Below are 10,534 nucleotides of genomic sequence, written 5' to 3'. Positions count from 1 at the left end.
GAGAACCAAGACCTGTCATGTAGAGGTACAAGATCCCAACAATGCATGTAACTGTACTGTATACCTAAAATGTACCAATAAACTCAATTAAAGCTGAAAAAAAAAAAAAAGAATTTTTCTGTTTGCTTTACAAACTGGGAGAAAGCCAGGCATGGGAGTGCCTACCTGTGATCCTAGCACTGGGGCAAGAGAATGGTGAGTTCCAGGCCAGCCTGAACAATGCCACAAGCATCTGTGCCGAAATAAAATGAAAGGGCTGGGGACAGAGCTCAGTAGTACAGCACTTGACTGGCATGTCAGAAGTGCTAGGCTCAATTCATTTTGTAAAAAAATCTTTAAAAGAAGGGAAGAAAAATGAAGAAGAATGAGCTGGTGAAGTTACAAAGGGACAAGTCTCAGCACAAAATAAAAACAGCTTTTCATAAGTAAAGGAGCGCAAAGAATTGCCTGGTGGGCTCCCAAGGCGCTCAGCACGGGAGATCTTCAGGTGAAAGAGGGGGCCTTTCAGGAGTTCAGAACCAGGCAGTCCTTTGAAGATAAAGGATTAACTCCAATTCACAGCTCAGAAACCAGTGAGGACCCACTTTTTGAGAAGAAAGAAGCAAACTCCTTTTTTAGGTATTTGGGAGAAAGCCCTGCAATGTTCCACACACATCACGGTGTAAACCAGGTCATTAAGGGCACATATGGCCAAAACACTCTCCTGCATACCAGAGCCCCCAGGTACACAGATTAAGCTCCAGGAGTTGCAGTTTGTAAAACAGGAAAAACAAGAGCAAAGATTCAAGGAATTACAGCCTGAAGAGGGAAACAAGAGCTTTGAATCAACTTACACAAGAATATTTTACCCACTTAGATTTGTGAAACTCAAAGGAGAACTGGGGTAGCCTTGTCAAGGAGGAGGCATGGAGCCTGCCCTGATGTTAATGGCTCATTCAAGCTTCTGATTGTTGACTTTGGGGAAAAACAGAGGCATACCCATTACTTACTGTGACTTATGGCCACATGCACCCAAGAGAGGCAATGTAACAGGATCATCAACAGTGTACGTTCAAAAGTCTAAAGCCCTGGGTTTGGTACCTGGCCCTACCTACAGGGAGACCAATTCATCCAGCTTTTCCAGGGACTTTCCAAATTTTAGTTTAGTTTTGAACTTCCTCCCTACCTCCTATTTTCTTGTCCTTTTTCTTTTTTCTCCACCATCGCCCTTCTCTTTCTCTCTTTCCTTTAAAACCTCCTCTGACTTGAGCAAACCAGAATAGTTGGTCATACTAGATCCACACCTTGCCAGTTCAGACAACTTCTATAACATACCTAAATTTTGTGAAGGTAAGAAACATACCTACCTCATATAATTGCTATGAGGATAAATTGAGTAATAAATACAAACTGTGTAGAATTCAGCCTCTCAGTAAGTGAGTGATTTTTATCATCTATGATGTGTTCAGTCAACAATGTACCCTTAAGAAACATGTCGGTTCTAGTAGGTATATATGTGCAGTTCTCTAAAACATGCCTTCTCCCTGTTCTTGTCATGGCCCTACTAATAGTTGAATTACTTAGCCTTAAGGGATGGTTGCTTTCCACCATTTGAATCCATAGGCATAAAATTGCACATCAGAAGACTATTTTCTTTAGAACTCTTACAAAAATACTGTCTCTGTGGAATCATCAAAAACAGTATGGTGTAGGGTTTGGAGGACAAACAAAGGAACCATAGACAAAAAGATTATTTAGCAGGATGCATCAGAGATAATGTGGATCCCCAAATGTGGGCAGCATGGAACACTACAGAAAAAAATTGGAAATAGTGCAGTTCTTGTTTTCATCATTTAAATAGCTTTCTGATGCTTGCCATGAACAATTTTTATTGTAGAGTATGTTTTTATCTAGTGCTGGATAAGAATGTTCCTTTAACTCCAAAAAGAGCCCTTATCATAGGTGTGAAAGACTGAGAGTGATCAAGGATGTCCCACCTGCTTTGATGTAACATCACCAAACCCACTACCTTTGGGCCACTGTTTGTACCTAAAGAAAAGTGAGTTAGATGATCTTGGAGCACCCATCCAATAATTTTAAAACAGGGTGGATGTAGGTCTTCTGAATCAGAGTTAGGAAAATCAGCAATTATCACCAAAATAAAGCATCTGACAAGGTCAGTGAAAAGCCGAATGTGCAGGGCCAGGACCCTAGCACACACTTGTTAGTGAAATGGATCTTGCTGTCTGACCTCTGCACAAGCAGTGTAGGGGTGAGAGGCAGAGGTGTTATGGCCCCAAGCAGCCCTCCAGCCAGCAGTCTGTCTGGAAAGAGGAAGTAGGCAAGTTGCTGGGCTTTGAAAGTATTGTTTCTTGAGATTATCCGGGGGTAACAGACCACACGAATTCTGTTCTTTCATAGGATAGTTACATTTATTCACCCTAGAGATTGGCTTAGACAAAATAAAGCCTTAGTCAACTGGAGCCTGACTTACTGTAACCATCAATTAACATTTTTCCTTTTCATTTAGCTTTGATGAGAAATGAAGTGAATCACAAGCAGTTATTTGACATTGGGGACTTAGCATTTTAACCAACCATCTCCAAGGCTTATTCTTTAGTAAGTATCCTTTTCTGGCTCATCTTTTATATCTTCTACATTTATAATTAAGTGCAGAATGTGCACTTAAATGCAGAATTGGCTAGATAATCCTTAAGGATAAGGCAGGTGAGATATTCAGAACCATTTCTTTCATTTGATCAAAGAGTGTGTAAGCCTTTTAGAACTGGGGCAAACTCAGAGATAGGGTGTGCTTCTCCTCCAGTGCCTGCCCATTTCTCACTAGGATTTCCAGATTTAGATAACAAATCATTTGTTCACCATAGAAAGGATCCTTTATCATAGTAATTTTTAAAATATGTTAGCAGCGGAATTATTTTTCCAACTAAATCTTACCCGGAGTTCTGCTGTCTAGGCAAGGTCAGCTGTCCCAGTTCCATCAAATTAACTGAGTGTTTACAGAATGAGGGAGCTTAATGCTAAAGCAGGGAGAGTCCTGAGTAAAAGTTCCATAAGGTACCGTATCACAGACTATACGTACCTCCATACTATTTATTACCATTATTATTAAAGTCATATTTATTATTAAGTTAATCAATAAAAAATAAAAGCCATTTCAATGACCATGAGAAAGAAAAGAATACTATTAAGTGACCATTGTATTTTGTTTCTTGAGGTACTAAGGATTAAACTCAGGTTCTCGGGAGTACTCTGCCCCTGAGATACATCCACAGGCCTTCTATTATTTCAAGACAAGGTCTAAGTTTCTCAGGCTCCTCCTGCCCTGGCCTCAAAAGTAGCTGGGATTACAGATGTGTGCTGCTGATGTTGCATTCTTATAGAAGGTTCAGGATACTGCTTATTTGCAATTTGTTTCAGTTTCACGATACTGAGGAAATTCTGATTCACATTAGTAATAGGTGTGAATGATAGCTTGTTGTCAGTATTTTAACAGTTCCTCTTACGAGGGCAAGACCCTCTCTAATTAATCTGGCTCCAAAGCTTATAATAGGAAAAGCAGAACCTGTTTGTTTTAATGTCAAATCACTTACAGTATCTAACTCATTCTTTGTGGCAAACGTGAATTCAGGTCAGAATCACCAAATTGATGAAGGGCACAAAATCTCTGTTCCATGTGAAATATATATGCAAAAGCAGTGTGACAAGCAGAAGCACCTGGGCCTGAAGTTCTTGCCATTTAACTATGACTGCAGCCATCTATAGAGTTCTGCCCTGGGGCTGCACATGCAGACCCACATCTTAAGAAACACAGGTATTCTCGATATTTAATGCATTTATATATAAGAAGGTCTGGCAAAGAAACTTTGTCCCAAGACATAGGACAAAGTTAAGGAAGTAGCACAAGTTAACAGGTTGCTCAGTGGGATTCACAATGACATATAACATATTTATGTTTGCATGGCATTTTAATAATAAAAGCATGCTTCAAAAGGATATTCAGTAATGAGTTTGTAGAACTGGGTTTCAGAAAGCACCAAAGGAATGACGATAGGGAACACTTCTCTACATAGTTTATTGGATGCCAGGCTCTTCATATTACTTCACTCAGGGCTCCCAACACTGTGTGGTAGGCTTTCCACCTGTTTTATTGAAACAGAAGGTCTGGGGTAAATGACTTACTGAAGGTCACCAAGGGTATTAAGTGTCACCGCCGGACTGGACTCAGAGTCTCTGTTCCTTGCCATTGAACTTGCCACTGCCACTCATCTTGCTTAAAAGCCCTTCTCCGGTGCATTTTATAAACCAGAAAAACTGTTCATGAAAAGTGTAGGAAAAGGCCAAGCCCATGCAATTTGTAATGCCTGCTTCCCTGACTTCTGCTTCAGGGTTCCCTCTACTACCCCTGGTCTCTGGGCTCTGCCCAACCCACCTGTGCAGACCTTAACAACTTATCACCAGGCTGGCTGCCTCACATCTCCTGGGAGGGAAGATTTCTCCCATGCATGGCATGTCACTCACCTCTGAGTGTCACTCTGGAGAACGCACGGATTCTCGCTCCCCGATCTCAGGGGGTAGCTGCCCAGTGAGTGACTGAGTCCTCAGCTCGTTTTAAAGAATGAAGAGAGCCCCCTCCTTGTGCAGATTATCACAGCTGTAAAGGATCTAAGAATCCGGTTATAATTACACAAATATTGCCGCTTCATTCCTGACAGGCCTCTTTAAAACATCATAAGCAAGCCACAAGAACCTGGAGGGTGGCTCCATTTCTCACCACGCATTAACAACTCCACTGGCTTCTAGAATGCTAGTGCTCATCCTCCTTTCACTGACAGAACAGAGAAAGAACAGCTACCATTGGTGTGTTTCCCTGGGTTACCTATCCCATGAATGCAAGGAAGAGACACAGAAAAATCCCAACTGCCCCATGCAGCATGCTACTTGACTGAAATGCTACTAAATTCTGTTTTAAAGTGGATGATTTAATGTCTGATATTTTCCAAAGAGACAACTCAATTAGGGTTGAGATTCCTCGACTATCTGCTTCCCAAAATGGATTCAATGCATGGGTAGCTGAAGTACTGTCTATAGTATCCACAATCAAAAAGAGAAAATGATGTTGCAGAATGTTTCCTCCCAAATACCAATATGAGATGTAGATCTAAACCTATGCCTTACAATGTCACTTAAAAAATAAGTACACATAATAATGTCTGGAATGTACTGAGCCATTTGTGTATAAATAATATTTAAAATATAATTAAATAACTGGTCTTAGTTATCTCTAATTGTAATCCTGAAGAAACATCAGATCTAATTTGAGAACCAAGACAGTAGACAGTAACGAGAATGCTGAAGGGAGTTCCCAGTTACTTCCAAAGGCTGCAACAAGTGGGAACACTGGCTCTCCGAGGCTTGGTCTACCCTCCAGCAGAGGCTTCCCTTCCTTCTTCTCAGAGGCAAGTCTACAAGGAGGGATGCTTACACCTGAGCCAGCTGTTTTTCCAAACACTTCCTCCCAGTCCTCCAGACTCCTGCTGGGGTCACCTGCTGGCCACAGGAAAGGCAGGTTGATTTGTTTTGCAGTGTGGTCTCCTGGTGCTTCTGAAGGCTGTTGGATCAGAGGGCTGGTGGTCCCTTAGTCTCCTGTACAGGGCAGGAGCTCATAGCCCTGCTACGGGCTGACTGAGTGTCCTCAGGACTGTTAGGCTGGCCCTGCCCACCACCTTGCCCCCAAGGTCACATCTACAGACAGTAAGGATCTTCCATCTTTATATATGCAGCGAAGAACGATGCATAATAAAGAATCCATGCTCGATGAAAGACAACTCTCTTTACCCTCTTGTAGAAAACTATGAGAAAAAAGTAGGCATTGAATGTATGTTTTCATAAAGCACTAGACGGAGGAACAGATCCTGTGTCCTGTGACTTGTTCTTTCGGCACACTCATGACCCCGCCTGGCCCCATGAGCCCAGTTAGGCCCTGTCAATCTAGCTCCCCATCCCAGGTCCCATCACACCATTTTCTCCTGGCCCACCAGCTCTCATTCCCCCTTGAACACCAGCATTCAGTAGTTCAGGGCTTACACTTTGCTCCATGACCTTGGGCAAGTTCTTGACTTTACATCTCCTTCCTTTGAATGGATGCAATGGTATTACTTGCCTTCTAGATTTATTAGTATTGCTTACATTCCTCCTGGCTGTTGCATCATCAGAACCCATCATGGTGCCAGGCCAGAGAGGGTGACAATCAATGACAAATGCCAGCATGAAGAGAGGATGGGTGGTCCAGGTGCAGAGCAATGGCCTGGGGTAGGAAGCTGAGGGACAGAGCTGAGCTGCCCCAATGATTTTTTAGCTTCAGGCTTCTCTGAGGAAGATGGGCAGGCATCAGTCCATCTAGTGTTGAAGGACATCTTTGCTCTATGAGTGCTGTTCTGCAAATAGAGCACCGTCTGCTGCTGTGACAGAAATTGGTGTGGAATTTGCCATGGTTGCCTGCTATTCAGCACACTCACAGCTCCACATAAAGCTTCCTGGAATACTGCCCTACAGAGCTGCCCTTTACAAGCTGAGCAGCTGGGCTGCAGTTTTGCTGTCCTTAGGCTGAGAACAGGAAGCTGAAGAACCCCACAGGATGCGAGTCCAGCACAGTGCGCACTGTCTGCACCTTGCTTCTCAGTGCTGCTTTCATTTCTGTGCTTAACACTGCGTGTTACAGCCAAGCTTCCACAGTATCATAGTGGCTTTGTATTGAGGTACACCTCACATCTGTGCCTATTACTTCATCAGACCCTGGATGTGCAAGGAAAATGTTTTCCTGAGTTTTTGTTTTTCCCTGTAATAACTTCATTCCTATTTTGAGTTTCTGTTTCTTTGGGGCTGCACATACTTCATATTAGTTCTGTTGGAACACTCTTGGTCCAAGACTGTGTGGAGGATCTGGGGCTCACACACCCAGCTGGCTGGAGTCTGAGGATGTGCCCAGTTCACAGTGCAGCATGGCTCTCCGGTGAGGCCCTGGCTGCCGAGTCTCTCACCACTGCAGCCATCACCTTCTGAGCCATCTATCTTGGGAAGGGGCGCCCAGGTGACGGTCTGGAGAATCCTAACACTCATCAGATGCTCAGCAATTTAGATCATTACCAGATCCTTCCCATTCCCCTAAGGCCATGGGATTTTGCAACAGAAGAGTCCCTTTTCTCCCTCTTTTGTGGTCTGTCACAGTGAGACAAGAAGTGGGCCTGGTTTCTGCTAGGAGAGAGGGGGTGACATGAGGAGAGCAATAGCAAGGGCGAGATAGGGGCATAGTTCGTATCTCAAACCTGTCTTGCCATATGCATGCTTGGTTTCATTTAAGTACACAACAGTTCTGTATGTAGACAATCTCACTTTCCAGGTGAGGAAACAGATTTGGAAAGATTACAGTTGAGGAATATGCTGTTTCTCTGTTCAATGCTGTTCTTCATGAAGAAGGCAAGGGCACAATCCCAGTCTCCACACTCCAGACCAGCACTTCGGAGAGAACTAGATTTCACCCTACCCTCTATCCAAGCGTATTCCCACTGATCTTTTCACCTTTCTTCACTCTTCTCACCCTTGGCCTCTGCAACCCACCATTGAGTTCCCACCGCACCATCTTGTCGCTTTGGGCAGCAGTGACTTCCCCAATAGAAGGAAGAGGCCAAAGGCCCTCCCTCAGCAGAGAATCCTCCCTCTGGCTGAAAGACTTGACAAAGGGATGAATGAATGGATGGGTGGGTGGAAATACATGCAAAGTGCTCTGAAGGTACAGGCCGAGGTGGACAGGAAGAACGTAGTCTAGCAGAGAGGGAAGAGCTATCTACAGAGGGAAAGAAAACAGAATTCTGCATGGTGAAAAGAAGGCTGTACCTCAAACCGGTGGCCCTGCAAGTGAGAGATATTCAGGTGTCTACAGCTTATGATTCTCTGTTCATTATCATGCAGAAAGAGTAGGGCAGAACCTCAGCTGCTGTGAAAAGGTGCCATCAGAGAGTTACTCTGAAGAAAAGCATTGTATAATACTATTGCAGAAGCTTCCCCATTGCTGGGGGGTGGGTCTGTTGATTATTATTTCTGGGCCTAACATTGGGAAAGAAAAAATTCCTCAGTTCCACAGGACTTAAAGATTTAAAAATAGCTGCCAGGGACCATTAATGCCTTCTCACCATCAACATGAAAGAGATTCAAAAGAACACGAGAAGAATTAAAATGTGTATGACTAGAATAAAATGTACAGATATTTTCTAAGAGGCTTGAACAGCTGTGAATCCCCATCTTTCCCTCAGCCTATCTCTACTCAGTGGTATCATGCACACCATGACTCAGGTTTCCAAGCCACAAACAACTTTTCTAGAAAAGTCCATCCCTAGCGCCCATTATGACAGGAATCATTTCAGCCATGTGTAGCTGGGTGGTCATCACAAACCATGGTCACAAATCAGATGTATTGAATCATGTGTTATATTCTAGAAGGCATTTGTTTGAACTGGTTATTTATAATTTGATCATGCTTTCTTATTATGACTATATAGCAATTTTTCAAAGTAACACACACCTTATTCCAGAGCTTTTCTATCCACAGTTTGAAAAGAAAGGAGACAATGGCAGAGAATGTTTCAGATACATAGCCAGTGCATGTACTCTCTCCATGTTTTTAGCCATCTTCATTTGTGTGATCTGGCAGACTGTGCCTCAGTTCCTAAGGGTGGGATGGGCTGCTTTCTTTCACCTTTTGTGAGTATCCTCTCTGGGGTGATTGTGGTTCCCTCCAAGATAGACTGACACAAAAGGCACTTTTTTGGCATCTTATAACTAAATGTGTCTCATAAATTCTACAACTACAACAATTTTAGCCATCAGAGTAAGAATTTGTTTAGCCAGAAACTTCATTAGGAACAGAAGCATAAAAACAGAAATGAGTTAGTAAGCTCAGCCCTCTTCTGGCAGTTCTCTACTTCTACCTTTGTCTAATTTCTGCGTATACAGTGTGGGCTGGACCTGTTAACTAACCTCTAACAGATAGAGTTAGTGAAAATAATAATAATAAGATGTCATTCCCCGGATTAAACAGCTGAAGCACTGTTGGTGCTGTCTTGGACATTCCCGCTCGCTCTCTCCCCGGCTGGTTCTGAGGAAGGCTCCCTGCCCTGCCAAGCAGCTCATGGGACAAGGAGCTCATGTCTCTGGCCAGGTCACAGAAGTGAGCTGGGACAGTGTCCTCCCCCAGTTCAGCCCCAAGACAACTACAGACCCAGTCAATGATTGTAGCCCAATAAGAAACTCTGAGCCATAAGCACTCAGCAAAGCTACTCCCTGATTTCTGATCCCTACAAATAGAACATAGATGTTTGACATTTTAAACTACCAAGTTTTGATAGGAATCTGTTAAGGAGCAACAGGTAACCAAGGAAACAGGTGTTATAGAAACAATTGTTAGCATATGCATTGTTGTTATTATGTGTCAGAAACAGGACTAAATGTTTAATATTCACCATTTTGTTTATTATTCACATTAATACTGAGACACTATTGTTACCTTCATTTTCCAGATGAGAAAACTGAGACATGTCATTGGCCAGGTTCATGGCTACATTACTAGCGAATGGGAGAGCCAGTACTTGAGCTCTTGTCTCACCGAAGGGGCCTTGCTACAGTCAGTGAACACTGTTCAGCTCCCCACTCCTGTGAATAGGCAACAGCTGCCCACTACAGAGAAATGACGTAAAAGTACAGAATTTAAATTTTCAGACTATGTAAGCTGCATACTATAACTCCCCTGGAGATTTTATTTTACCTTTTGATTCAGAGTATATTAGAAACAGTTTTACAAAGTATTTACCTTTTTCTATAGTGCCCTATAATAAGCAAACACTCTAGTAAGAGAGCTTACTAAATGTTTGTTGACATGAATAATTCTGTAAATATTATCTCAGACTTTATGATTTCATCACTCTTACCTCAGGTGTGCAGTTTCATCTTCTAACTCAACAAGTTGAGGTCTCTGTGTCCCACTTGGAAAATCTGTGGCCTTGGGTACCAAGAAGAGACATCGGCAATGTCAAACTCTTATGTCTTGAGGTAGTAGCTTTCACTATAGAAAAAAAATATATATATATATATAATTGCAACTGATATTTGTGATGGATATCAAAAAGTAAGCTTCTATACTCAAACAGATGCAAGATGGCTTAAAGGAAAACTACCAGAAATGCCAAAAACTTTCAGAAATTGAACAGAACTGAGGAAGAAATATAACTCACCCAACTCTAAGCATAAAGAAAATAAAAACAAAAGTAACAAGCTTTTAACATGTAAAATTCTTATTCTGTAAGTTGAGCATAGAAAAACAACATATTGGAGGAGTTATTTCCATCAAATAGGAAACTGTATATATATATTTTTTTAATTTTATTGAGTTTATTGGTACATTTTAGGGATAAAGTACAGTTACATTCATTGTTGGGATCATGTACCTTTACATGGCAAGTCTTGATTCTCGTTTTTTTTCCTTATA

At 42.3% G+C, this 10,534-nt stretch overlaps 1 pseudogene; it reads right to left on the bottom strand.

Annotated features, from left to right (window-relative positions):
- LOC104865483 overlaps positions 1 to 10,534 on the bottom strand; it is a 48,947-nt pseudogene that overhangs the window by 36,175 nt on the left and 2,238 nt on the right.

The sequence above is a fragment of the Fukomys damarensis genome, unplaced genomic scaffold (genome assembly GCF_012274545.1).
Source record: "Fukomys damarensis isolate Sample0158 unplaced genomic scaffold, DMR_v1.0_HiC HiC_scaffold_15, whole genome shotgun sequence".
NCBI lineage: Eukaryota > Metazoa > Chordata > Mammalia > Rodentia > Bathyergidae > Fukomys > Fukomys damarensis.
The sequence above is the reverse complement of the archived record's forward strand: the minus strand, read 5'-3'. Positions and strand labels throughout refer to the sequence as shown.